General features: G+C 47.6%; 1 protein-coding gene across 2 annotated transcripts in view; it reads left to right on the forward strand.

Annotated features, from left to right (window-relative positions):
• FAM222A (family with sequence similarity 222 member A) overlaps positions 1 to 27305 on the forward strand; it is a 105749-nt gene that overhangs the window by 28886 nt on the left and 49558 nt on the right. Inside the window, exon 1 of one of the 2 annotated variants that reach the window (XM_061602414.1) lies at positions 7254 to 7302. The exons of the other annotated variant lie outside the window; for it this stretch is intronic. The gene's annotated coding sequence lies outside the window, so the exon portion shown is untranslated. Of the gene's footprint in view, positions 1 to 7253; positions 7303 to 27305 lie in introns of those variants that run through there. 2 annotated transcript variants of the gene reach the window in all.

Consider the following 27305-nt stretch of genomic DNA (forward strand, 5'->3'; position numbering starts at 1 on the left):
ACAGGGTGAATCCCAAACATCCAGACAGCGCGAGTGAAAAATGGGCCCTTCCATTCAGCCAAGACAGCTCCTTTTTGCATGCGGCTCTGGGGCGGGGGGGGGGGCTGCAAAGGTCAGGAAGTTGGGCTGCAAGCGCAAAGGCGAGGAAGCCAGCCATGAAGCTCTGCAAAGAGGCACAGCGGGGCGGAGGTTGAGCGAAAAGACTGCACTGCTTCCCGAGCAGAAGTGCGTGGAGACGTGATGTGTAAGGCGGGTTTTTGGTTCACACGGGATGCTAGGCAGGGTTTCGGTCTTGTCTGAACGAAGTGCGTCCTGCAATATAAATATATTTGATATAAATCCAATAATAATAAATAATAAATATACCCTTGCATCATGTCTCGTGGTCAGCACGAGCCACGTTGCTGGGAGTCACAGGCGGGGGAGAGTGCAGTGGCGCTCATGTGACCTGCTTATAGGCTTTCTGTAGGCACCCGGTTGGCCTCTATGAGAACAGGATGCTGGACTAGTTGGGCCTGTTGCTTGATGCAGGTCAGGGCTCATGTTCCCTGACTTGGGTCACAAAGTTTCTTTTAGTCTTGCGCCCGGTTCCTCAGATGCCTCTGGAGAGCAAGCCATGAAGGCACGAGCTCTCCTCTGTTGCTGTTCCCTGCCAACTCTTATTTGGAAGTATGCTACGGCTGCAGCTGGAAGCTCTCTCTAGCCACCATGACTCTTGCGCATCGATAGGCCCACTCTCCATGACGTTGCTAGTCTCCCTTTTGAAGCCGACCAGCTTAGAGGGCAGCATCACATCTTGGTAGCAAAGAGAAGGGAAGCTCAGTGGGGGGGTGGTCCAGCTGTCTTCCCAGGACCCTCACCGGAAGAAGCGTGGGCGCCCCCAGGGTGAAGTTGGAAAACTCAGAAGGTTACGGCAGTCATCCGTCCAGCTCACTGCTGGGTTGCATAATGATAACGGCACGGTGGTGACACCATCTCATCTTGGTCGCCAGAATCGAGAAGCTGCATCCTTGGTGCACAAAGTCATTGTAGGGTTTGAACAGGGATATCCACCAACACCACCCCTGCCAGCAGATCTCTCCTCCTTTCCCCCCAAGCACAGGAGGCAGTGATGGGTAACATTGTGTCTTCTGCCCTCCTCAGACTGATCATCTGCAGAGCAAGGAGAGCGCCGTTTCCCTCTCCGCTGTGGGTCTTTGGGAACAGGCGTTTGTTTCTGTGTCTGTGTGCGTAGTGTGTGCCTGAGTGTGGGGTGGCAACTCCAGCTGCTGGAGTGCAGCCTCCCACAGGTGTTGCAACAGAGTGCTGTGTTGCCCTCAGACCAAAATGGGTTGGCTATCCCTAATGTGTAGAACCCAGTTCTGTACAATGGGTGGGGAATCTTATTGACCTGACGGGCCAGTTCTTTTGTCTCTCCCCATCCTCGTGGGCCAACTTTGACTGGTGGCCAGGATCACTCGCTGGTCGGTCGTCGTAAGCATGCCAGGTGATTGACAGCTGTCAAAGCGCACTGCTTTCTGCAGTGCTTTTGAAATGCCCGACAGTTACCTAGTTGTCAGGGGCTTGGGAACAGCCCAAAACACTTTGCAGGACCTGCCCTCAGCACTGCCAGTTGGCAGAGCCTGCCTGCCCTCCCTGCCCTGTCCATATATGGCTTTGGGTGTAGGGCAGCCATGCATGGCTGGGCTGAAGCAGCCCCGTGGCCAGAAGAGGAGGACTGGTGGGTGAAATGTGACCCAGAGGCTGGAGGTCCCGTCCCCCCCGGGTGTAGAAGGCTTGGAGGGTGTCGTCCTTTTGGGACCCCCGTTAACTCAGTGGTAGAGCGTGTGCTTTGCATGCAGAAGACCCCCTGCCTGGGAAAGACCTTTCCTTGAGACCACAGAGAGTCCTCCTCAGTCAGTGTAGACAAAGAGCCTCTCTCAGTATGTGGCAACATCTGTAGATTTGCATGAAGGAAGCTTACTAGCAATCATGATGCAGGAGAAGGAGGCCACCCAGCACTACCAAAGAGCTTATCTTACACTTTGGGACTCTGAACGCTCATTTTGCCTCATGGAAACACTTTGAGTAACTCAAAAGCTTGCACCATCACTGTCAGTTGATCCAGTGTAGATAACGTCTTGTCAACGGCTCTTATAGGGTGAATGCAGTCAGCGGCTGATCCGCACAACCATCAGATGAGCGCACTTTTGGACAGGCTGATTGTCTTCTGTCCTGTTAACTATTTGTCACTTGGGGACCATGTGTTCTTTCAAAGATTGAAGGGGAAACACATTTTGGGCCTTTCCAGATCTCATAGGATAGGACTTGGTTCTGCTTTTCCTCCTCAGTTGTCGGGGCGGTTCTTCCAAACAGCCTTGTGGCCAGCTCAAGCATTTAATAGAAGACCATCCAATATATAATAGATAACTTCTACTGCTATCTGCCAACACGGCCCAGTCATTTTGTGGCATGGAAAAGAGAACCTTTTATTTACCACTTTACAAAAGCTTTCCTTGCCTGGCTACCTGAAGATAAAGACAGGACAACTGAAGCACAGCAGAGCATCTATTTAAAAACCTGCTTCTGACTTTGTGTGTGTTTGAAGTCACCAAAGCTGGATCAGTGACCTTCCCACTGGCTTCAATTCTCTGCTTATTGAATTTTGACCTTTCATTGTTGGAGTTACCTTTTTCGTTTTCCAACGTATTGCAAGCAGGGGATGTCTGTCTGCTCCCCACAAATGCAAATCCAACTAGCCAGTGGCTTAGGAGCCAATGGGGGCCTTCTGTCTGCCCCTGGGTGCAGGTGTGGGGCTTTCTAAACTGCCCTCCCATCTACTAGTATCAACCTTGGCTGTGCGGTTATCTCCAGTGTGTGAAGATGCGTGAGGAGTGCCTCCTGCCAACTCCTGGATTTGAAAACTAAGGCAGGGAAGTCACTCTAGGTGAAGCAGCTGGAGACAGTGTTTTGCATTTCAGACTTACTTGCCAGGTAATCAGTGGCAAGTAGGAATAGTCTCAAGTAGGGATGAACCAAAGCAGTCTCCTCAACTGAGATTTCAGTAATTGGAAGGCTCCATGATGTTGGACAGACATACGTGTCCACACACATGTCCGCACACATACACATATATATCTTGTGTGGAGATTTGGGATAAATCAACCCCCCTGAAACCAGTGGTTCTCCCAAATGGGGAGCAGGGGAAATTCCTATGAACTGGAAAGTGCTTTGAGGCCTGTTCAGAAGCAGCTGGTCCTGCTCTCAACCCAACTTCTGCCCCAGAGTGCCTTGGGAAATGGCAGCATATAACTTTTTTAAAAAATTATTTGTTTTTTAATGAAAGGGGAATTAACATGGCGGGTGCCCTCCCCCAAAATGGAACTCTCCTCTTTCGTAGGGGGCTGGATGTCTCTCCAAATTCATGAGAACAGGGTGTGGGGGAGAGGTTGGCTCAGTCCTAGTCTCCAGACAACCAGGCATGGAAGTTCTGGTAAACTGGAAGAGAGTTGTCTGCAGCTTTTCATTTTAGGCACATAGGAAGCTGCCCTTATACCAAATCGTACCATTGCTTCCTCTTGTCCACCCTGACCAGCAGCGGCGCTCTAGGGTTTTAAATTGGGGGTCTTCCCTAGCCTTACCTGGGGGTACTGAGGATTGACTCTGGGACTTTTTGAATGCAAAGCAGGTACTTTATATGGCCCAGCAAGACAGCAGCTTGTTGATAGCTACCCAGGGATTGCCTTGGGCGGGTGGGTGGGCTGCTGTAAATTCTTGAGGACTGCCAACTTCTGTAGACCAACCTGCAAGGCTGCTGTGGTGGGGAGGTCACTCTTCGTTCCCATGGACAAAGAGTTGTTTGAAAGGGGGCATGGCTAAATGGCAGAGCCACCTGCTGTAGATATAAAAAGCCCCAGGTCCAATCCCTGGCACCTCCAGTTAAAAGGATTTGGGGCAGCAAGACTTGGGAGCAACCCTTCTTTGCCTGAGACCTTTGAACATCACTGCTGGCCAGAGGAAGTACCAGGCAAGATGTGCCTGCTTTCGAACAGCTGAATGCCTTGCTCAAGGCGATGAGGGACTGAGGTTCAGAAAATTGTGCTCTGCGGTGCCCCATCAGGCTTATGCCACAACAGATGGGTCTTTCAGGGGGCCACAAGGTGCCTTGTTATCTGTGGCGGCAAGTTACCGCAGTTCTTGCATAATTACCTGCCAAGTGCATCGTTCAACCTTCGCCAGCCACGTGCCCTCCAAACATTTTGAGATAAAGTCCTATCAGTTTGTGTGGTCTGGGCCTGATGGGAGTTGCTGTACAAAACACCTGGAGGGCACCAGGTTTGCCAAGGTTGGCATAGCTCGTCCTTGCTGTTTGGAGGACTTTTCCATGCCTACCAAAACTCTGTAGGGGATTTGCGTGTTTTTCTTCAGAAGTGGCTGGATACAAATGACCTTTTTATTTGTCTAAAGTAGATCTTGGATCCTGCTGCTTGGAAAATGCTCTGATTAGATTATATATAGTGCTAATTCTGCTTTTCTTAATTAAAAAAAAATCAAGAAGTGCTTCTGGAAGTGACTTTGTCCAATCAATAGGCTGCTGACAGCGGCATAATTTATAATTCCATTTGTAATTTTCCATCAGACATCTGTCTCAGTTCCTTGTGAGTCAACATAGATCTGTGCAACTTTACCCAACTGGCTCCGTTCCAGGAGTGTGGGGTGGCGTTTTTCTGTAGCTTAGATGGATCTCTGGCATCTGTCGCCATCAGGGTAAATGCGCTTTCCCCTCATCCCGAATGCTAATTTATAATGAGAACTGTTTGTACTCTGTGCCTAAACGCACACACACACCAGGACCCAGCAACAGAGGACCAAATTCTCAATCACCCGGAAAAACTGAATTCTGTGATCTGGACAAAATAACAGCAACAACAATAATAATTTTATTATTATTAAATTTCTCTCCTGCTTCTTCCTCCAAGAAGGAGCCCAGGCTAGCAAGGGACAAAACACTAAAAAGATCTTAAAATATATAAATTGTTATTATCTATTTTAGTCATTTATATGCCGCCTTTTCCTCAGAACTGGGATTCAAGGCAGCTTACAAAAATTAAAACCAATACAGTTTAAAAAAATAAATAAAATATACAGAAGTTATCATTAAAATGTAATTAAATTAACTATAAAATTAAAACTACTTAAAACTTAGTGATTAAAAACACACACACGCAAAATACAAATCTGTATTTAATAGCCCTTGGAGTCAGTTCCCCAAAGCCTATCAGAACAGAAAAGTCTTCACCTGCCATCGGAAGGGCAGCAGGGAGGGAGCCAGTCTAACCTCCTTAGGCAGGGAGTTCCAGAGCCTGGGGGCAGCCACTGAGAAGGCTCTTTCCGGTGTTCCCGTCAGACTTGCCTGTGAGGGTGATGGGACTGAGAGACAGGCCTCCCTTGATGATCTCAGGGCTCGGACAGACTCATATGGGAAGATACGGTCCTTCAGATAGCCTGACCCGAGCTGTATAGGGCGTTATAGATCATAACCAGCACTTTGAATTGTGCTTGGAACCAGACTGGTAGCAAGCGGAGCTGTTGTAACCAGGGAGTCACGTGCAAAACACCTTAAAAATAAAACATTTTAAAAACATAAAAAACATATTTAAAAGCCATTCCAACACAGACGCAGACTGGGATAAGGTCTCTACTTAAAAGGCTTGTTGAAAGGAAGGTCTTCAGTAGGCGCCAAAAAGATAACAGAAATGGCGACTGTCTGATATTTAAGGGGAGGGAATTCCAAAGTGTAGGTGCCACAACGCTAAAGGCCCACTTCCTATGTTGTGCAGAATGAACCTCCTGATAAGATGGTATCTGCAGGAGCCACTCACCTGCAGAGCGCAGTGATCGACTGGATATATAAGGGGTGAGACGGTCTTTCAGGTATCCTGGTCCCAAGCTGCGTAGGGCTTTGTACACCAAAACCAGCACCTTGAATTTAGCCTGGTAAAGGCCGGCAAGGTGTGTGACCTTGCGTAACACTGTTCTTCATATGGTGTTGCACTTACGGAATTCCCTGTCTTTGCAGATTCCGTTGTCCTCCATATCATTTAGGCAGCTACTGAAAACACTTTGTTTGCTCAGGAGTAGATCTCAATAGTCAAATTATCATTGCTGTATCATATTCTATTAGAGATTAGGGATGGGCAGACTTCAGGCTTGCAGGATCTACCTTTTTATTGCAACCACAAGATCCAACTACAGGAACCTGGTGCAAAAGGCACACGTGAAGGATAAAAGAATTCTGAACTGAGCTGACAGGCCTTGGTTACCTAAAGCGTTTCGTGTTTCAGCAGCACAATGGGGCTGGGCAGGTCATTTTTGTTGCTGCTGTTATTAAATGATGGGAAGTCGAAACTCTTTGATGTTCTCCTGCAAATCACCCTGAGGTCTTTCGATAGATCCCAGTTGATCTTGTGCCCACCCCTGTTACTGACTGAGGTGTTTTTTTAATTATAGTTTCTATGCTGATGGACTTTGACAGATGATGATAGCCTCTCTGGGCTCTTACCGGAGTGGGGGGGGATATAAAAATAAAGCAGTAATGAAAATAACGAAGCAGCCGACTTTAAAATGTCTGGGCAAGTAGATATGTTTTGACCAGGGCTGAAAATGTTGTAAAGTCAGTGCTAGTCAGGTTGCTATAGGGAGGGGATTCAAAGGGCAGGGCACAACCCCTGCTTGACATATGACATGCCTCATTGGGCAGATGTACACAAAGAGGAGCCTCTCCAGAAGATATGGGCAGGTTGAAACCTTCAGCTGCGTGGGTCCTGAGCATGTAGTGGTACCCTCCATGCACACACTTTGCCTGGTTTGAGGCATGCCACCCTCTGATTTCCAGTTGCTCCTTAAGGCTTGTTTCTTCCTGTTGCACCAAATTCTGGTTTGCATTTTGTCTGAACCACATCAATCTGCTGAGTAGGTTATGAGTCAGTCTTAGGAAACAGGTGTAGAGTTTTAACTTGTTGGGTTTTGTATTAAATTCAGATTTCACTTTAAACTAGGTTTAAAGAAGCATTTAGGATATTTGAAATACGAAGAATAATAAACATGCTTCAAGAAGGATTTTTATCCGCTCTCTCTGACAGGCCACAGTATGAGGCTAGTGAGCTGTTTTTGCCTTGCTTGGGTCACAGTTGCGTAGGCCAGCTGGATCTTATGCTACTTTATTCCCTTGGTTCTTTTTATTAGCCTTGCTTCTGTGCTGATAAAGATCAGGTCTGAATGGGACGCCCGGGGTAAATGTATGCAAGCTAAATCAATTTGCAGGTAATGATTTATTCTGCTTAGTTTTGCTCTGAAAAGACTTCCTATTTTTAGGTGTGTATTTTATTTTGTTTTGCTGGAGGACAGGAAAAGAGTACATTCTGTTGGTGAAGGTACAGAGGCTGGGAGCCCAAAGTAGATGGAAGGATTGCTTTTGCTGCCTTTGTTCTGTGTGTATGTGTGCAAATGCACACGTGGTAAATATGCATGTTTCTGGCTCTCATGATTGCAAAGAAGCTTGAAACTGGCTGGCCAGGACCTTGATTAAATCTTAGAAGCCAAAGTGGGGGGCAGTGAGTGGGGGTCTCCGTCTCTCTCCCTCTCTCTCCCTCTCTCTCCCCCCTCTCTCTCTCCCTCCCTCCCTCCCTCCCTCTCCCCCTCTCTCCCTCCCTCCCTCCCTCCCTCCCAAGAGCACAAGGTGGCATACCAACGTGATTTTTTTTATCCTCACAACAACCCTGTGAAGTTTCTTACAAGGCCAAATTCTGTCCTTTTCATTACACGCCATGCTTGCTTGGGAGAAATGCAAAAGTAAGGACTCTACAGATCCTGGAGTTATGCACTGCCCACTTCTCATTTCGGTCTTTCTGTGGCTTATCCACCCCAAAACCCAGCCCTTTGCTTTCCCAACAAATTGTGTGCCTCCGCCTTGCCTTCAGATCTTCTTGTGCGGTTTTGTTCTTTTTCTTTTAATCCCTGAATGTAAAAATGGCAGTATTGTAAGGGCGTTGTGAAATCTACCCTTCTCCTCCCTTCCCCAAATAAAGGGAAGGAAGTTGAGAGCAGCCCTTTTGGTAGTTCCACCACCCTCCGAAGCTCGGGAGGGGGCGGCCCGGGAGAGGGCCTTCTCTGTGGTGGCCCTAAGCTACAGAACTCCCTCTCCGCTGAGGTGCATCAGGCAACTTAGTTGTACAGTCTTAGGCAAATGCTGAAGATGTAACTCTTCACCCTGGCCCTTGACAACCAAGCCGTGTATATTTAGGACTCTTCCCTCCCTCCCCATTTTGGGATTTTAGGTTGTTTTCAAATTGTTTTTAATGTCATATTTTAAAATTGTTGTAACCCACCCTGGGACCTTTGGGTAAAGTTTGTTGTTATGTGCCTTTGGGTCAATTAAGACTTATGGCGACCCTATGAATCTGCGACCTCCAAGAGCATCTGTCATGAACCACCCTGTTCAGATCTTGTAAGTTCAGGTCTGTGGCTTCCTTTACGGAATCGATCCATCTCTTGTTTGGCCTTCCTCTTTTTCTACTCTCTTCTGTTTTTTCCAGCATTATTGTCTCTTATTGGGTGAAGAGTGGGTAATTAATAATTGAAAATGAAATGGACTGCCTTCAAGTCGATTCCGACTTATGGTGACCTTATGATTAGGGTTTTCATGGTAAGTGGTATTCAGAGGGGGTTTACCATTGCCTTCCTCTGAGGCTGAGAGGCAGTGACTGGCCCAAGGTCACTCAGTGAGCTTCATGGCTGTGTGGGGATTCGAACCTTGGTCTCCCAGGTGGTAGTCCTACACCTTAACCACTACACCACACTGGCTCTCTAATTAATAATTATACTTATAATAATAATTAATAATATAGATGGTATCCCTTGTTTACAGCACAATCTTGCACAGGAGTAAGTCCCATTGAGTTCAGTAGGACTTACTTCCAGGTAAGCATATAAGATTGCAGCTTTAATGCTTCAAGAGCGTTGCAATATTTATAGGCCTGCCTTTCAGCAGAAAACTATTCACCAGTTATATTTTTTTGAATTTTTTAAAAGGCATAAGCACGAAGCCACTGACTGCCATTATGATGCTCACTGGGGGTGACCAGCGGGCCAGTGACTGACTCTTGGCTTAACGTGCGCCTCGCAGGGTTGTTGTGAGGATAAAAATGTGGGAGAGGACCACACCCCCTGTCTTGAGCTCCTTGGAGGAAGGATGGGATATGAATAAAAGAAGAACAGGGGAGGCAGAGAGGCTGGAGGGGGGGCGGCTGAGCCAGCACGAGGTCTCACGTGGTGGGTGCTGAGGGTCAGATACTGGCCTGGCCATGGAGTCTACCTTTGGCCCTGGCCTACCCTGCACCCCCTCAGCCAGGGTCAGAGGCCAATTCCATGGCCAGCCCAGGAGGCTTTTGTGCATGGGATCTTGGGGGGTCAACTGGGGGGGGAGTGTTGCCCCTTGTCTGAGGCAATCAAATGTCTTGGTCCAGCCCTCTAAGCAAGCCTAGTGGGAATGGGCTGAGGAGGAGTGAGTGGGGGCTGCCCCACAGAGAGTCTGGGGCCCTCCAGATGTTCTGGGACCCCCACCAGCCCAGTTGGTGGTCAGGGCTGACCGGGGCTGGAGTCCACCGACGTCTGGAGGGCTACCCCTGAGCACAGAGAGGGCAGGAGTGGGGTTCAAGGAAGCTTTGGGGCCAGCTTTGGAAGAGGCCAGTGGTATCCAAGGCTGGACGGAAGGGTTGAGTCATCTCTCCCCACCCCACCAATTAATGTGAAGGAAACAGCCTGGCGCTTATTATTATTACTTATTACACTTGTATACCGCCCCATAGCCAAAGCTCTCTGGGCAGTTTATAACATAAAAATCAACATAAATTCTACATTTGATACAATTGCAATAATAAGAAAAAAAATAATTCACATTTTAAGTAAACATAGCTGAACAATACATCTCTAAACAATATACATAACATCAAAACAAAATGGCTTTGGGATTTTTTTGTTTTTTGCTTGCAAGACTTTAGGTGAACATACACACTTTTTAGCCTGGGGGGAGGGGTAACGCAGCCCCACTATCGAGCATTATCTGTGGGTCCACCACCACCCCATTTTTCCTCAGCGACGTCCGTGCCACTTTAAGATTGCCAGGCTTTTAAAGATCACACAAGGAGTTAGAGGAAAATTACCCTTGACTCTTAACATGCTAATATAATCTTGAACCACATCTTCAGGACTGCGGCTAAAATTGCTTTTTAGATTAACATTTAATTATTAACAGGCCTCTCTCTCCGGGAGTGAGCAGGCTGCCTCCCCCTCCCCACGAATGTATTAGGCAGGTCTGGGGGGTGTCGAGGGAGGAAGGTCACCCGTGCCTCCGACAAGAAGCGTATGTGCTTTATTGCAAGCCGTTGGCAAGGTGCTGCTGAACTTTCCCTTTTCTTAGGTTTTATTTTATATTTCCCATAATTTACAGAGGAATGACCTTTCCCCAGATTAACTCATTCCGCCACCAAAACTGTCAGCTTTGCTAATTGAGTCACTGCTCATTTTACTCTTCAAGGCCTAGGCATAAATTACTCAGTTGTTTCCAGCATAGCAACAAGGGAAGGGGGAGGAAAGAGACCCCCCACACACATACACCCTCCTTCAATGGGTAGCCTTGGAATAGGTGAGGAAAGAACAGAGGGTGCTTCTGAGTATGTGCAGAGTGCATTAGTGTACTTGCCTGGGTGCTCTGTTGGGAAGCAGGGAGTGGTCTCATGTAGTCTTGAATCCGCAAACCTTTTCGGTTGTTGTTGGGCGGACATTGAAATGTTGTTGAAAGAGGACATGAGGAATTTAACAGTTGAGGCACTTATGGGGGCCAGAACAGCGTTCCTGAGGAACGTTGTGTGTGTGTCTGTCTGTCGTGTTTACAGGCCTAGTTTGAGGACCAGGCTAGGAGCCTCCAAGCTATTTGTCTCGTGTTGACATCTGTTTCATTGCAAATGGTTCTGGAGCAGTTGTTTTGATCAAGCAGAACAGTTTGAGAAGGGTGATGGTTGAAAATGACGCCTAGAATTTGGATCACAGCAAATTTGGTGAGCTGCAGAACTTGCCAGATAGGATTCCACCAAAGGTGAAGCTTCTAGCACTCGGCTGGTAGTAAAAGCTAGATCTGGCAAGGCTTAAAACGATTAGAAGGTGGGAAGATTTATGTGTGAAGGTTTCATCCTGTACTTCCTTCAGGGTGCTCAGAGTGACATTCATGACTTCCTCCATTTCATTCTTGCAATAACCCTGTGAGGTAGGACAAGCTGAGAGAGAGCCAAAGTCTCCCAGCGAGCTTCATGGTTTCCCCAGCCCAACTGGCTCCACCCCTCAGCACTGCAGCTTGCCATGCGGGATTGTTGGGACCCAAATGAACTTGTAAACAACCTTTGTGGAAAGTCTTTTGAGATTCCTGGCCATTCTTTTACAACGTGGAAATTTATGTGGCCCTTTTTGCAGCCTTGATTTAAGATAATCTCTGCTAACAGGAGTGTGCAGCAAGTGGATGTTGTGCAGCAGTGGAGAAGCAGGTAAGATCGCTTGAATGGTCTGAAAAATGATTTTGGCAATGCAGAAGGTCCTGAGGAGGGAGAAGGTGCTATTCCAAGAAGGGAGAGGGCGTGGAGAAAAGATGGGGGGCTTTCCATGAGTCCAACAGAGGCAGCCAAAAGGGGGGGGGTGATTTTGGGACACCTATGGATGGTACCAGAGAGAAGTGCACAGCGTTTGACTGGGGCAAGGGCAGAAACCTCTGAGACCTTCTCCTGCACAACCCTGCCAAAGTGCACAGGAAACGTGCAAGAGCACAGAAGTGCAAGGCTTGTGCAGGAGAACATTCCAAGAGGGAGTCTTGCTCCCTCGTCAGTTACTGTCTTGGCCCTGCCATTTTGCTTTTTTTCCCCTGCCAAGTTCCTTTACAGCTTTGGGTTGAACTGCTTTGAGCAGGGATCAGGAGCTCCTGAGTGTATCTGACTGCTTCCAAAACCAGCTCAAGGAGGCATGGTGCTGAATTCAAAAGGAAGAATCTGCGGCACTCCTCTGTGTGTGCTCCTGATTCTTCCTTTGCAGCTGTGTATTGAATTTGAACTGGGCTTGCAAAAGAAGAATTTGGAGCTTAGTGAGCGCCAAAGGAAAAATAGGAAGTTTAAATCACCTGATATCATGTGACAGACAGGTGGGTAGCCCCACCCACTTGTCAAAACCACCCATGGTGGGTTGGCCACCACTGATTTAGGCAGTTGAAATTTGTTAGTCGCTTCTGTTACGAATCTACTTTGGCTTCAGAAATTTTGTTTTCATTTGCAGGCCTCTCTGGCTTTGCCAGTTGCTTTCTCTCCCAGTCTCCTCCACCACCTCGATCCTATTTTCCTTTTATCTCTTAGCCTTGCCTATTGGGGGGGGGAGAGGAGTATTGACAGCTGTGCGGCACTTTATCTTGCCTCAGGGACCTTCATGGCGGCTTGTGCCAGAGATAAGACCGGTCTTATCGCCTGCCGATGTCAGAGGAAGTGCCAAAGAGTTCTATCATTGGTGCATGAGATGCCGGGTGGATTTTTTTTTTAAAAAAAAATTAAAGTCACAAAGACCTTGGACTTATAAATAGCGTTGATTTTAACGATAGGCTTTCAAAATTAGCAGGCGTTAGAGAAAAGGCTGTGAAATGGGAGCTTAAAAAAGAGGTGGTTGCTATAGGGGGACTTTTAGAAAGGCTGCTATTTTAAAAAAACAACTGCGGAGTGATAGATATTGAATATTGTTGCTGTTTTATTACAGGAAACCTAAAGGCAAAAGGTTTAGCAGATCCGTTTGTGCTGGTGTGTGGAATTTAGCTGCCTCTGGGTGTTAGCATCACCGGCCATGACCCACCAACAGGAAACTCTCTTCTTGTCCAAGGCCCTGGAGCGGGTGTTGCCCACCTATCCTTTCTGACTCCTTGGACACTTGGCCCCATGCCCACAATCCATAATTAGTTTATGGAACCCACTTCCACAAGTTTCTTGGTTGACAACCTCTAGCTTAGCTAGCCTTAAAAGGGGAGTAGGTAGATTTCTGGAGGAGGAGGGGTCTGTCGACATTTACTTGCCATGTCTTTGGCTACTGTGTGATCCTGCTTGCGGGCTTTCCTCAAGCATCTGCTTGGCCACTGGGAGAACAGGATGCTGGATTAGACAGGCCTATGGTCTGATCCAGGTGCAGGGCTCTTCCGACGTTCTTGTACGGATCCTCCATGTTCAGAATTGGTATACCTGTGAGTATCAGATCCTGGGAATGAGCAGGGAAGAAGGGGTACTGCCTTCATAGCCTCCTAGTTTGGCTTCCCAGAGGAATCTGGCTGGCCAGTGTATGCAGTAGGATGCTGGATTGAGAGCTATTTTGCCCTGGACCAACAGAGCTCTTTGGTCATTCCAGCTGTTGTGCAGTACACACCTTTATTTATATTTTTACTATTTGATTTATATCCCACCCTTCCTCCTGGCAGGAGCCCAGGGCAGCAAACAAAAGCACTAAAAAAAATTGAAATGGAAATGGACTGTCTTCAAGTCGATCCTGACTTAGGGCGACCCTGTGAATAGGGCTTTCATGGTAAGGGGTATTCAGAGGGGCTTGACCATTGCCTCTCTCTGAGGCTAGTCCTCCCCAGCTGGCCAGGGCCTGCTCAGCTTGCCACAGCTGCACAAGCCAGCCTCTTCCTTGTCCGCAGCTGCCAGCTGGGGGACAACTTTGGACTATGCGGCTTGCCCACGGCTGCACAGGTGGCAGGGCACGTCACCCCTGAGCCACTCACTGTGGGGTGATCTTTAGCTGGCCCTTGACACCCAGGGGATGCGAGCAGGGATTTGAACTCGCAGACTCTGGCCTCCCAGCCATCCTCCCCACTGTGCTTTACCAGCTGTGTACTAATCATAAAACGTTAAAACACATTAAAACAAAACATCTTTAAAAATGTTTCCTAAAAAAAGCTTTCAAAACATCATCCAAGATTAAAAACATTTTTTTAAAAAGAAGGTTTAAGAGCATATTAAAAAGCAAACCTTTCTTTGCTCTTGGGTCCTGGGGTGGGGTCTTTCTCACCCTCCCCTGTTGCCTTGCCCATCTCTGCAGGTGAGCATCTGTATTCAGCGAAAATGCGTTGTAAAAGGGGGGCTCAGTCTTTTCTGTGCCGCAACCTGTGACACAAACCACCACCTCCTTTTTTACAATATGTCTGTCTTCTCCCCCCCCATCTCTTTCTCTCTTTCACTGCTTGAAACGCACAGAAGAAAGAACGTGATGGTGTTGGTGCTGCTTGTGCAGCTTGCCGTAGCTTGCTGTGTGGCCCGGTTGTGGCTCATCGCCACCTGAAGCTCAGCCACTGCATCCCGGGGGGAGGGGGGAACAGAGTGGAAGCAAGTCCTGTACCTGTAAAACTGTCTCCTCTTAAGGTGGGCGAAAAATCCTCTGGGAGACCAGTGGCATCAAAGCATCACTCTGGGTTCAAGTAGTTTGGGGTGTTGTGTCTAATTCAGAGAGAGAAAGCACAAAAGTTAGCCCCTCAGTCACAGTTGGTAGCCCCTTGGCAGGAAATGTCCTCCCTGCCTAGAACACTTGTGGGATAGTGAGGAGGACCAGCCTCCCGACGGAGGGTCTGTAGGTCACCGGGAGGGCTGAGGCTTTGGCTCTGCTATGCGCAGTGAGCTTTGCATGTGGAAGGTCCTTACTCCCTGCCTCTCTGGTTTGCAAGTTCTTTGGTAGCTGGGCCCTCAGTTGAGGCTCTGGAGAGCTGTAGCCAGGCTGGATCAGAGAGAGGTTGCAAAATCCAGGCCTGTAAATTCAGCAAGCAGCTTCAACACCCCCATCCCCACTCCCCTGATGCTAGCCTAACTTACAGGGCTGTTGCTGGAAGGATGACTGAATTATATATGTAAAGTACTTTGAGCATTCTAGATGTTTTTGTTAGGGAGGTATTACCGTCTTGGGAGGAGTAATTTGGATGGAGTGTCCCTTAACGGCAGACTCTTCCATCCTGTCTTTCCTCATCGTAAGGGCTGGAAACAGCATATTGGGTTAGATTGGCCTTTGGTTCGGTCCAGTAAGAGGGCGCAAATGTCCTTATGTGGGCTTCCCACTTGCTCTCCAAGGCTTAGTTCCCTGCAGAGTCAAGGGGATCTGTGTGCCCTCTGGATACTCTTGGCCTCCTTCATCTCCTGTCACCTCTGGCCATTGGCCTGGTTGGCCGGGGCCGATTGCATTGGAGTCCAGCAACATCTGGAGGGCCGCAGGTGTTCCTCAGCCCCACTTTATGCTTTTGGTGACAAACTCAAGACAAAGCCGGCAGGAAGGGAAATTTGCTGAGCCGGTTCCCCCCCCCCCTTCTCTGTCCCTATCCCCAGCCAGGTTGACACCAAATCCAGGGCGATTGGGAATTAGTTCCAATGCAGATGGAGCTAACTAAGCTAATAAGCATTTGACCAGCTCAGCATCCAATTTCCATCAGGTGATTTAGGGCCTTACTCCTCCCACCCCCCTTTCTGAGAAGCCCTAACCAAATGCTGTTGAGCAGGACAGGTGGCATTTGTGCGCTGGTAGCCCGTCTCTGCTCTCATGGAGAAACTACCAGGAATCAGGGAGGTTGCATTTCGCGGGATTGATGTCTGTGCGTGGAAACAGAGTCACTTCAGAACGCCAAAGATACTGGCTTGCAACCTGCAGGGAGGAGGTGGGATTTCTGCATTAAATGCAGCCCCGCGTCATATGCCCATCGAGCCATTTTGCGTGTTTGGAATATGTCTGTGAACTCTGGTGCCTGGATGGAGGGTAGGGACGGGTGTGTGAATGTGTGTAGAAACTGTGCAAAGATTAAATTTACATTAATTGCTTTGTCTGCTTTTGCCTCTGGTCCTGCTGGCCACTGGCATGTGACCCCCGGAAGGCTGCCCAGATGGGAATGTGGCCCCCTGGCGGAAAAAAGATTCCTCAGCCCTGCTCTAGACTCTGTCCCTTAGACCTGTCACTTCCCATACAGAACCTGCATTGTGACCCTGACCAGTTTCATGTGAATGTTCCATGACATCACAGCAGATTAGCCAATCACCTGGGGAAGCTTTTTAGTCCGGTGACAACCAGCATTACTGTATAGCTAGAAGATACTGCCGGTTTTGTGTTAATGTGTATACTATCGTGTTTCTGGGACCAAGAGTGGGTGACCTCCAAGGCTTGAGGTTTGTAATAATATACTTTGTTCCTTTCGTGATAAGAAAAACAGGAAGCTCCAATTCCAAGACTTTTCTCTTTTTAAAGGCTCCCAAGTGTGTCTTTTGCATAGTGAGTTACTCTCTCCCCCCCCCCATAATCACACTCACAAACACGAGCCCTTGGAGCTGGGCAGGTGGCTCTTCTTTCAGCTTCTCCAGGTGGTAGGCCAGCAAAAAGCCAGAATTGGTTCTTGGCAGGGAGAGGAGAGGTGCCTGTGGATTTGCCAGGGGGTTAACATAAAGCACAGAGAGCCAGTGTGGCATAGTGGTTAGAGTGCTGGACTATGACCTGGGAGACCAGGGTTCAAATCCCCACACAGCCATGAAGCTCACTGGGTGACCTTGGGCCACTCACTGCCTCTCAGCCTCGGAGGGAGGCAATGGTGAACCCCCTCTGAATACCGCTTACCACGAAAACCCTGTTCGTAGGGTCGCCATAGGTCGGAATCGATTTGAAGGCAGTCCGTTTCATTTCCAACATAAAGCACCAGCCAGAAGAAGCAGCAGCAAGAACAGAAGCATCCTTATGCTGAAAGCCCAGACAGCGACTACCTGTTGGCTGGTCACCAAGACCTAGGGAAGACAGCAGGTGGGACCAGGCTTAGGAGAAGAAGGGCAGGCTAGAGACTGGAGCTGTGCCATTGCCACGCAAGCGAGGCGCTTAAGAGAGATTTCTGCAGAGCAGGGACCTTGAAGGCTAGGAGAGTGGAAAGTGACAGAGCTTTCTGCGGAAAGAGGACATACATACTCCTTGGTTTCAGGGAGCACGTCAGCAAAAAAAGTCACGTCCATCCAGTCTAGTACTGACTACTCTGACTGGCAGTTATGGCCTTACCCAATCTTGATACCTGAAAGATGCGTCAGATTGAACATAGGACCTTCTAAATGCAAAGCAAGCACTCTGCAACTGAGCTGTGGCTCCTAATTCTTTGGGGGAGGGGCAGCACTTATGAACCATCCTGAAATTGGAGAAGGTTGATCTAGCCTCTGCCCTGCCTTGAGGCACTGACTCAGTTCACAGGGAATGCTAAGCCAAACCATGGTTTAGCATGAACAAGCAAATGTGTGGGTTCTCGGAGGGAAGTTTGCAGCCACAACAGCCCCTACCCTGGTCCGGCTGCCACCGTGCTACCCAAAATTAAGCCATGGTGTGTCTTAGCATTGCATCCAAACCCAGACTCATGGTTTGTCTTGCTGCAGACAAACCACAAGCTGTAACCAAGATTCTTGGTTTACCACTCATGGTTTGTCAATGGGAGACGAACCACAAGCCTGGGTTCAGATGCAATGCTAAACCACATCATGGCATAGCCCTGGGTAGCGCAAGAGCTGCAGGACCAGGGAAGGGGCAATGTGGCAACCATTCTTGCTCTGGAAACCAACTAGTTTGTGCTCAACCACAGTTTGGCTTCATGAAGTGCGCACTAAGAGTGTGGTATTCACAAAGCAAGAGAATCCCAGTGTCCATACTGTAAAATCTGCAATGCACGCATCGCTCTGTCTAGGGTATTTGCACCTTGCATGAATTGGATCGGATTGCAACTTACCATTGCCACCTCATGCCTCTTTTTGTATGCCTTGTGGCTTTTGTTGTGTAGTTTAGCTGCCTCATTGTGCTCTAGTGGTTTGCCAGCTCTCAGTGTGACCAGGCCAAGGTTGTAATTTTGGCATTGTGGAGGTGAGCAGCTGGCTGGCTTATCAGTCAAGCATATTCAGTTCCCAAATAAGCCCTGCTCTGTTCTGGGGTGTGTGTGTGTGTGTATTCTTACTCTCCAACTACATAATTTCTGACTGATTGTGATAGCATATTTTAAAATTACCAGAAATCAAAGCCGGGAAATGGATATCGCTGCTTTTTACCACGAGCTGCATTAACGAGGGATACATAACGAATGCTCCTTTCTCTCTCTCCTTTTCTTAAAGACAGTAATGGGAGAAAATTGGTTTTGAAACAGAATAAAAGTCCCTTTCAGAAGAAAATCACTTCTTTCAAGGTACCTTTGCAGAAAGTAAAATAGGCAGTGATGAAAGGTGGTTGTGTGATTGTCTTTCATTTTTTAGAGGGAGAGAAGCTGCTACAGATGGAGAAAGACGAGATTGGAATAATTACATGGTAACGAACTCTTGTTGTGAAATTAGCATCTTAAGAAAAATAGTGAAAAAGGCTTTTATTCATGAATAGTTCATTACTATGAGGAAAGTGGACCAATTTGGCAACTCCAGACACCTGTTCAGGGGTAAATAACTTTTCTCTTGATGCACCTTACCCTTGAAAGTGTATCATGTTTTGCTAAACTTTTTGGCTGAAGAAGAAATGGATCCTTTCAGATTGCTCTGAAAGGGGCTACCGAGGGACTTTCTTAACTCAAATGGGCCCTGTGGCTTCAGAAAGGTGCAAACACTTTTGTAGTTTTGCAAAATAATCGGAAACAATATCAGGCCTCCCGTCTTATGAGGAATGGTTGTGTAAGGTTTGACGTGCCATGGTTACTGTACACAGCGTCTTACAAGAATGCAAGGAGGGGAAATGGTAAGGCAGGGGGAAATGCAGTGCTTTTTTCTTTTCTTTTTGGGTAAAAAAATAAATAAAATGAGGTACCGTACTTGTATCTGGATAAAAGTGTTGTGGGTGCCACCACAAAAAGAGTTGCTCGTACTCTGTACTGTCACCTTCCCCCCTCCCCCCAAAAAAGCCATGGAAAATGTATACTTTTCAAAATTTTTGGAATCAAATTAAAACTTAAGGAAGTTAAGTTTTGGAACTGGTTTAATTTTCTTTTTAAATGGCTGTTTTACTTTTTTTTAAAGACACTTTTATTTGGTTTTCCATCTGATTGCTTTTCCACTATCTAATTTTATATAATAATTCTTTTTTACCTTTTCAGTTAAATTTATGATTGCGACACAGGGCAAGAACCAGCAAACGGGGACAGTCCAGAAAGAGGAGCCACCTCCTAGTTGGTGTCATGAAATATAAAGTGCCCAAGTGCAGGCGCTGGGGAGTAACTGAGTTTAAAAAGAACTGTTTTAAAACCCACATGTTATACAGTCATTTAAAAAAGTAAATTTAGGGTTGAAGCAGAACAAAAAGAAAAAAGAGGCCAAGATTCAAACCCGTTTGAGGCCCAAGTCCATGCTAAGATGACAGTCACAGAAACTTCAGCAACGGCTGCTGTAGGTGGTTTTATGCATTGGGTGAAGAAATGTGTGTTTATGGTCTCAAAATGCTGCCTCTCGGTATGGGCAGGTCACCCTGGATTTTTTTCTGTGTGGACCCCTTCTGCTGTGGTTTCAGACCATTATTGGATCCGTGCCTGTTATCAGGCGGGATTGCCTCTGGGAAGCGGGCAGCCTGATAAAGGCCGAAGCCTCGGCTCGAGTAGGAAGCCTCTCCAACAGGCAGCCCTTCGTGGCCAGCTTCTGCCATGCCTGCCCTCTGTTTTAGAGGCCGTTGCTTCCTCCTGAGGTTGCTTTCTGTCCCCCTCTGTCTCCCCCCATCCCCTGCTGCTGCCCCATGTGCTGAGGGAGCCAAGTCATGAGGGTGAAGCTAACACAAGTTTGTCCCGGCGGAAGGAGGGCAAGCAAGCAGGGAGGCAGAGAGAGAGCAATTTGCTCCCGTCCAACCTCATTTATCAGCCGGGAGACGAGGGGCGAGACGTTCCTGCTAACGCCTGTCCGTTGTGTTCAGGGGGAAGGACGTTTGGCTAAATCGCACTGACAAAACCATTAACCAGTTCACTCCAGAGGCGATGGAGTGCCTGCTCCGACTTTATCACTAGTGATGGGAAACATCCCTAGGGGGCAGGTGGAAAAAATCCTGTGGTGGCGGCTGCCAAAGTGAGAGGAAGCTTTTCCCCCTGCCTGTGGCTGCCATCTCTGTTTGGTGCGCCCTCCGGCCAAATCTCCCAGAGGAAGGCCCATCTGCTGAGTTGCTGTCTGAGCATCCTGCATCTTCTCGTTCTGGCCAAGCGCTTTGCTCGAGGAAGGCTGCTTGCTGACGGTTTGGTGTGCTTTCCATGCAAATTGGAATTTATGCCGTGCTTTGCCCTGACTTCATTTCAAACTTCATTTGCACATGTTCCTTCCTCTGGTACTGTTTCCTTTCCCTTTCGTTATTGCTGAAATTTAAATTGCTCAGGGCAGGAGGTCTGCCTCTTTGTTTGGCTCACTTTACTGTTTTAAAATGCTATGTGCTTTGATGTCACTACAGGAAATTTTAACAAATTATTACTAACTAGGGGCTCCACCCCTGCTGGCTTCACTCACCAGCCCCGCCTAGCATAGCAAACCCCCCTGGGTCACCAAAAACCCACTCCTCCCATGGTTTTCCATAGCTACCCACATTCCCCTCAGGGGTTGCCAGAGCTCCCCTTCCCCTTCTCCTCCCACCTGTCCAGGGCCCCCCAGAACTCCCCTCCCCTTCTTCCCCCCAAGGGATTGCCAGAGCTCCCATTTCCCACCACCAATACCCCAGGGGGTGCCAGAACTCCCCTCCCCTGGCCGACCTCCCACCCACCTGGTGAGGCTGAGCTCCAGGCCTGGTCATCACTCCCCGCACTCCCAGGCAGCTCCCTAAACTGCCTACCTCCACCACTTGCCTTCTTGCTGCCATCCCTCTTGCTATAGCGGTTTACCCACCTTGCCTGCCTCACCTGCAAGCATCATGCTATCTGTGAAGGTGAGCACTCACACAGAAGTGTCCACCGTACCGTGACGTTTACAAAAATACAATATAGGTAAATGACCATCTACTTGCTCTTTGGTTTTAACCGCTACTGTTTTGCTGGACAGCACTGTTTTTTCTTAAATTATAGAAGTAATATTGGATGAAGGTGGCTTGATGGGTGGCTCCAAGAGGCTCTTGGCGTTTGCATTGGGACAGAGTGTATTCCACAAAGGCGAACTTCACTGCCTTTGCCAAGCTGTTCCCCTCCAGATGTTTTGGACTACAACTCCCATCAACCCCAGCATCCTGTGGCCATGCTGGCTGGGGCTGATGGGAGTCCAAAACATTTGGAGGGCACCAGCTTGGCAAAGGCTGCTAGTGTAACCAGAACAGATAACCAGACTCCTCAAAAGGGGAGCTGTCTTTCACTTTTCTTTTAGGCCCATGTTCTCTGTGTGGGGGGTTGATGGTGAGCTTTTGACAGCCAGTTATTGCTGTGATGATGTGGGTTTGCACCCAAAGAAGCTGCTGCTTCCGGATCAGCCTGGGTGGAGTTCTGATTTCTCTTTCTTTTGCAGGGCATGACCTGAGTTGGCTGAGGAATATTTCTGCTCTTCTTGCTCTGTACTTGTTGCATGCTGTGTGGCTTAGACTCCATGGGTCATCTGGGGCTGCTCCAGGTGGATCTTGCTGTGGACTTTCAAATATCTAAATTTTTCCATGTCTCTGTTGGTGGGGAACCTGTCCAGCTGTACTTACCGTAGAGCCTTTTTAACTGGAGATGCTGAGCTTTAAGTTTGGGACCATCTGCAAGCGAACAATGCCCACAAGTTACAGGCAGCTTCTTGTTCAAGAGGGGTGTGTCTGTGTGTGTAGATAGAATTTGAGCCCATGCGCCCAAGGAATAATTTGAGGGCCAATACCACTGTGTTTACAGTAACTTTCTTCTTCCTTTGCTGTAAAACATCTGATTTTACGTTCATTTCTTCACTTTGTCATTCTCAAATGGATCATCTTCCTATACTCCCAACACACACATCCCTCGCGTCCCTTGAGTATCTAGTGGTTCCTTAGATTGAAAGTCTGAGTACGCGGCCTGTGTCTGTCTCTCTCTGTTTTGATGTATACACCTGGGCTGTGGAGTCGGAGTTGGAAGCAATTTTGGGTGGAGTCGGAGTCGGTAGAAATGTACCGACTCCGACTTCAAAATAAAATTAATATTTTAATATATATTATAATTAATAAATTAATATACATTTGCCATTTGTGAAGAAGTCGGAGTCGGACAGTAGAAAAATAGAGGAGTTGGAGTCGAAGGTTTGACATACCGACTCCACAGCCCTGGTATACACTGTAGTTATTGTAGGCATCCTAGAAATCTTACATCCTAATAGCAAACTCTTTCTCCAAGCGTGGATCCTCATGTAGCCAAAAATGTCCCCAGCCCTGCACAAGAGAGAGGCATCAGTAGGCTTGGGGGAACTCCAAGGTCTGCAGAAGTAGGAAAATCTTTAGGGGAAAAAGCCCCAAGGTGGGTGATGGAGTATCCTGAAACAAGGCATGGGCGACTGGCTGGAAGACAGAAAACGAGCATCCCACACTAGAGCATTTTGTGGTACGCCTGCTTGCAAATAATAATCCTGAATCAAGTCGGGTCAAGAATCCATGGGGACCAGTGCTCTGTCTTTGGCTGTGACTGGCCAGACCCCTCTGGGAAATTTGCAAGCAGAGAATAACGGTGGCCTTCCCTAGTTGTTCATTTTTTGGATCTGGTATTTAAAGGTAAACTATCTGTGCATGGAGAGTTTATCTAACTGTTGTGGTTTATAGCCATTGAGGAAACTTCCCTCACTGAATTTGTCTAATTCTTCTGCCATTTACATTTAGGTTCTGTGGGTCACTTACTTGGTGAATCTGGACACTGCTGGAGACAGGATCTCTGAGTCACATACTTGATAGACTGCCTCCCCCAATATTGACTAGCCCAGGCCTTGATATAAGTGGGGCTACCAGCAAGGCCTCCCCTATTAGGAGTTAGTGGCCCACAGCCAGGCCTTCTCCGTGCAGCTCTTCATTTATGGCACTCCCTGCTAGTCCCTCATAGTCTCATCTTTTAGACGCAAAATTGGGAAAATTTGTTGGCCCAGGCATTTGTTACTTGAGCAGAATGGTTCAGCAGCTTGGAAAGTGTTGTATGTTCTGAAATGTATCTTAGCTGTTTTAATTTGATAATGTTTTAATTATGCTTTTTATGGACAAAGTTGTATGGTCACCCAGGGCTCCTGTAGGAGGAAGGATGGGATAAAAATCAAATAATAGTCATAATAAATGGTAATAGTGACAGAAAAAGGTGCATGCATGTCTACAGACTTCTGAGCAAGGCATCTGGTGTGTGTGTGTTTGATTTCATTGCAAGTGGAAGGTTAATAATTCCAGGAAGGAACCAAATGCTGTGAGAATCCTCAGTCAAATGGGTTTAATTTCCTTCCTCATCCTCTTCATATGTTGACAGCAGGAGCTGATCATCTCCTACCTCACTTCCCCTTGCCCTGCCGAGAACATAACTGGCTACTAACGCCTTTGGGCCAGAACTGATGTTTTGCTACAGGGAGAATGTGGGTTGGGGACACTCAAGGGTGGGGTTGCAGGAGGGTGGAAGTTGAATTAACTGGCCAAGTCTTTGGACTACAAGTTGCTTAGGACAATTCAAAGTATTGAGCAAGCATTGAGACCCATATGAGCCAAGGAGCAAAGTTCTTTTTTGTGGCCTCTCATTGTGTTATGAAACAGTGGATCAGTTCAGGAATCGTGTCAAATCTGCTGGGCAGAGCAATCCAACTCACGGGAAGCCGGTGGAGGAGAAGCTGGCAGGAAGCTCCGCGGCATCCATTTGCCATTGCCACCAGGCCAGCTGAACGTCAGCTCAGCCGGGAACTGTGTGCAGGAACAGAACAGAAAATGCCAACTCTTACAGATACCTCTACTGGCGAGTAAGCACTCCCTATTGACTTCCATTAGAGTTATTTTCTCAGACTGGCCTTTTTCTCGGCATAACTTTGGCCTGGATCGGGACCCACAGGAGCACTCCGAACGGGAGTCAGATGTTGCGTAAGTCCCCCCGGCCTCTCCTCCAACACGCCCTCGGAACTTCCCTTTTTCAAGCCTTCCACCAGCTTCCACCAGCACCCCTTCCACCAGGCTGGGCTTCCCTGGCAGACCTCCGGCTGAGCCAGCTGGATCCTCGGGGTGAGGGGCTTCTGCTGGTGGAGCCAGGACCCTGCCAGCTCATCCAGGGGTCTGCCATATCCCCTTAGCCTGGCGTAAATGCTACTTGGATTGCGCCCTTGAAGTCTCAAACCAAAGCCACACTCAGTGTTAAGTTCCCACCTCCCTTTCGTGATGCCCTTTTACATTTTGGTTTTCTCTTTGCTTTCCTTACTGGAGTTCTCAGATTGTAAGGATTTGCTTTAGATTTGCCTGCCTTAATTACTCCTGGGGACATTTGGCTTGCAGCGTTGGGGACACAGCATCTGCTGCCATTGGCAGATTTGACGTGGTTTGTTATGAGGAGGCTGGTGGTGGGTGGTGGAGGTAGGCAAAGAAATAGCTGCAGGCCTTGCACCTGTCCTTCTGGCACAGTCTCTAACCCTCTTCGTCCATCCCTCCAGTACTTCTCTGGAGGTTGCTTCTAATTACCAGCTCAAAAAGGTTACCGTGAATTGCTTGAAAGTAGAGTGGGCCAGTGGGAAAAACATTTTGTTTTCCATTCTCCAGCAATTCGCTTTGCGGTAATAATTGATATTGAGGGAAACGGCTTTGTGCACAGGCCGCTCCTGCACCTGCCACGCGAGTGGGCAGGGAAGTGGCAAGTGTTGAAATCTTGGCTGAAGATGTCAGGGAAGAAATGGGTGTAGATGTGTTGCAGGGTTTAATTTGAAGCCGGGACAAAGAGTTGATCTTCCTGTTCACAGTAATAATGTGCGATGCTCATATTTGGGACTTGGCTGCTTGCAGGTGTGTCGCTGCGTTATTTTTAAATGCCCCCCCTTGCGGGAGGGGGAGGCAGCTCACCCGAGGTGGCATGTTCTTGCAATACCATTAAAGGGCAAAGAAGCTCCAACTATTTAGTTTTGTATTTTTTTACTGTAATCTGGGAGGGTTGCCATTTCTTTGTTTTTTAACTTGGGCACTGTTTTGAGCTGTCTGCATTCTTGATGCTTAAATAATAAACACATCCCTGCATTTAGAAAACAAGCACCTTAGGAAGGAGGGCTCTTGCCATAACTACATCCATTATCTGCTAATTTTGGAAGTGCGAGGATTTTTTGGTTTTGTTTTTAAGCATGAGGGAGAATTTAAGCATGCAATTCCCCACCTACACTCTTGGTAGTGCAGTCCCAAGAAACAGCACAGTTGTTCTAAAGAGATAAATCGGCTCCAAGCTGTTGAACTATTTGTGATGCCCAGGCTCACACCAGGAATGTATTAGGGAAGATAAAAATTAAAGTTTTTTTAAACCCCGAGATCATTTTTTTAAAAAAATTAAACCTCGTATCTTCAAATTTCCATCCTACTAAATCTCCTTAAAAATAACCTGCTTTTAAAATGATATCTGAATGTGATAAAATACAAACATATCAAATAATAATATCTTCAAACAGAATCTGTGAGTCTGTATTGTAGATACTAAGTCAAAGTCTGTTTTTCCATTTAAAAGAATGAACCATGGACAAAAAAAAAAGAGGGACTTTTTGAGGTCAACTGTACATCAGCATTTTCTTTGGGTGTGTGATACTGACCGTGGAGTCTGTGGTCCTCCAGGTATCATCACATGCCACTGGCCCAAGCATACCGGTCATCAGATAATGAGTCCAGCAACATCTGGAGAGCCACAGACTGCCCATCCCTGATTTAGTCTCTGACAACAAAGACAGTGTGGACATTTACTTTCTGGGTCACGGAGAAACACTGCTCTGCAAAAGTCACGTGAGCTGTTTGGCCAGAGGCTCACTGCTCCTAGGCAGTTTGGAGACTCTCTGTATCGGCAAACCCAGATGTCTTAATTGTTTTAGCAACCAATTAGTATGCATGCTTGTTCAGAAAATTATATGAATTAGACAGTTGGGAGCCTAATTTTAAATCAGTCCACTCTGAAACGAGTGGGGAAAAACGGGAGGAAGATTGCCTTCCCTTGTGGTAGCCAGACTCTGCGCTCTTGCGATCTGGAGGCAGCGTTCCTGATCAGAGCCTGTCCTTCCAGGTATACCACTGAGTTTGGAAGATAAGCAGTGGTTTGTGTTGGTCTTCCTTGTTTCTCTTTTCTGTGTTTGCTTGCTGCTCCCTGGGTAGGCCAGTCTTTCTCCCCAGCAGTTGAAGATCTGTGTGATGTGATATATTTGTCTTGACAAGCAGCTGTCAGTGAATTTCAGCATGGGAGTGTAATGGAACAGAAACCTTCACTCGGAAGGACACTGTCTGCTCCTGGTACGTTTCTAGTCTACCTTTTTTCTCGGCCTGGTTGCAATGGCGAGACCATTCCGGAAGTCACTCAAGGCAGGGAGAAAGTGCATCAGGGAGAATTGAGCATCATGTATGCTGTGTGCTGCGGTTCCCAAAGGATCATGCTGTATGGTGAGCTCTGAAGGAGCAAATTGGTGACTTTTGTCATCTAGATTTCAAAGACAGTCTGAGATGTGGCAGCTGAAAGTTCCCAAGCACTGGCAATGGGTTTTTTACACTGCACTTTTGGCAAAGGGAGGGTGGAGTGAATGTTGCATGGTGGGATATATCATTGGCTACCTCGCGGGTGGAGGGAGTCGAGTGTGTGTTGGGGTGAGCCTGCTTCATTCAGAGAGCTGTTCCTTCCATATGGTGTTTCTAAAGCAGAGCCAGTGTGGTTAGAATGTCAGACTGGGACCTGGGAGAGACCAGGGTTCAAATCTCCGCTTGGCTGTGAAACTCTCTGGGTGATCTTGTGCCAGTCAGTGGCTGTCAGCCTAACCTACCTCACAGGGATGTTCTGAGGATAAAATTGGGAGTGGGAGGACCATGTTTGTACGCCACCTTGAGCTCCTTGGAGGAAAGGTGGGAAATAAATAATAAAAACTTGAACAACTTTAGTTTCAACTAGCTTTGGCAAATAAAATTTACCTTGTTGGGAGAACTTTTATGTCAAATGTGTAGAAGGAATCTGCTGAAAAATACTCTATGCCACTTCACCTTTTATTTGTGTTTCTGGCTTTGGGTGATCTCAAAAAGAGTTGGAAGTCACTCAAAGCTGGGACAGAATGCATCGGGGGAATGAAGCATAAATCATTAAAATTCTGTTGCCTGAGCTGTCCAGATTATGCTCCAAGAAAAAATAA

The sequence above is a fragment of the Rhineura floridana genome, chromosome 19, assembly GCF_030035675.1.
Source record: "Rhineura floridana isolate rRhiFlo1 chromosome 19, rRhiFlo1.hap2, whole genome shotgun sequence".
Classification (NCBI taxonomy): Eukaryota; Metazoa; Chordata; class Lepidosauria; order Squamata; family Rhineuridae; genus Rhineura; species Rhineura floridana.